Source organism: Papaver somniferum, chromosome 2 (assembly GCF_003573695.1).
Source record: "Papaver somniferum cultivar HN1 chromosome 2, ASM357369v1, whole genome shotgun sequence".
In the NCBI taxonomy this organism is placed as follows: Eukaryota; Viridiplantae; Streptophyta; class Magnoliopsida; order Ranunculales; family Papaveraceae; genus Papaver; species Papaver somniferum.
The window spans coordinates 148,735,901-148,738,218 of NC_039359.1; positions in this window are offsets into that span (position 1 = coordinate 148,735,901).

The window sequence follows — 2,318 nt, forward strand, 5'->3', positions numbered from 1 at the left end:
GTTAAAAATATTTTTTGTAAAATCAATGTTTTGGTTTTGAACAAATGTTGAAAGTAGACAATCATACATGACGAAATAATGTTTGTATGTGAGTTTTCACAATTGTAGAATGGACGTCTGTCCAATTTTTGAAAAACCAGTGAATGTTCACACATTGAAAATTTATGTGAAATCAAATTTTGATTTTCAACAATTGCTAGAAGTAAACAACTTTTGATGAAATATTGTTTGTATGGATTTGCTGAATAGTGTATGCACAAAAACCAATGAGTGTTCACTTGATGGGAGTCGCTCACACGGTGAAAATTATGTGAATTGTTCAAATGATGGAAGTTTCGTGAATTGTTCACAGTTTTATGAAAATCACGTTATGGTTTTGAATAACGAATTTTGTTCGTCTTTGCAGGTTTGAAGGAACGAGCAAGTTTTCGAAATTCCGACATTATAATCACTACAACTAGCGAAATTGTAAATAGGTAAGAGTTGGATGGTTACCATTTTTGTTGCGTGTTTGTTATTGGTATATCCATGACTCCATGTCTTTCGCCTCAGATAATGGTGACTTTCAGTTACAACCACTCTTCCAGTTCTTCCGGGGAACGCTCTAGAAATATCAATTCAAATACGAAGACATCTGCAGATGTTCATGCTGAGGTGAATCAACCTTCCAGAGACGCTATAAAGTTGATACATTGTATGTCTCTTGATCATCTTGGAATCTTCGGTGCTAAGAAAGCAGAGACGTGATGAAATAACACATAAGAAAAGAGCTAAAGATGAAAAGCTCTTATCTCATCAGTAGAAACACCATCTACTCCAGCAAATGAATATCAGCTGAAGATGAAGTACGGCTTTGCATTGATGGTGTAGCTCCTGACGTGGATGAATGAAGAATTTCGTCATAATTCGTCATTAGAAAATTCAGAACTCAACCCTTTAGCAAAAACGCCATAAAATCTTCATCCGATGTCGGATTTTCGCGATCTACCCATGTATCCATGAGTGAATGATGTTGCATCTGCTTCAGAAGTATTATCATGGGATAGTGAAGACTTATCGATTGTAGTTCATTTATACTTTGATCATATTGATGTTGAATCATCGTCGGGTTATTTGTGCTGAAGCCATAGGCAGGTGTACTCTTTGATTGGGAGTACAATTTGAAGGCTTCTTAGATGCTTGAGCGTTAAAGTCATATCCTTTGAGCGTGTCTTAGGTTTGATTGTCTTGGCCCCAACTATCTTCTGTTTATTCAGCATCATTGCGGTAGTGGGATTCAACACTTATGCAGACATTAGAGATTTCTGATTTTGTGGAACACATGGACACTCCTGCAAGGCTATGGAGAAACTCCCAAAGTGTTCTTTTCCATGCTTAGACATTATCTCAGTAATGAATGTCTCGATTCAGAGAAATGTCAGATTCAACTACTTGGTAAAGTATTAATGCGGTGAAGCTACCATTCATAGCGTCTTGCAGAGTTGCTAGAATAATTGAGTCCCCGTGCTAGGATAACATGCGAGGAAATAAATGACACAGACATGGAAGGAATGAGACTTTCCTGAGTGTGGAACCTCTTGATGAATGTCTATGCAAAACCTCGTCAAAGTTAGGAATTCCCCCCAAGTTCTCTGATGATGGAATGTCCGTCAAATCTTCTAGATCAGAACTTTCTTTGTTGGAGAGATGTGAAACCAAAGGTGATTTTTCAGTACCCATCTTTTCAGCGTGGATCCACGCTCTTCTGAAGAACATGTCATATCTTGGATATTTCTGATTATGCGTAACTTGGTTTCTGTCCAGGTTGAACTTATGTTCACTTTAAGAGTGATGTAGCCATAAGAATTTCCGAGCGTTCCTTCAAGGTATATGATTGAGATGGGATCACGAGTAGCTTCTTGTCGAGTGATGCATGCGTCTCTGAGGGATTCACTGGAATGAATGACGTTAATGGAGGTGTCAGCATCGATTAACATTCTTCCAAATTAATTTCCTCTGAGATGGACTGTGGTAAGTAGTCCCCAGTGGTGCATCTCCTTGTCTGTGGATGAAGGTTGAAGGAGCATTTCCGGATGGATGGACGTCTAACACAATGTAATTCGGTGTCGTGAACATGTATTTCCTTTGTGCCTTAGACAGATATAGAAATTCCACAGATATGCTCGATCAACGATTGGACTGCATCTTTGACTGGTTGTTCAGAGAGTGTAAAGGTTTGGGAGAGGATTCTTGTGTACTCCTTAAGTCCCCAGTTGAAGCTATTATGGATCAACCTTCTCTTTGAAGATGTGCTTCAAAATATTGCAGTTAATTGTTGG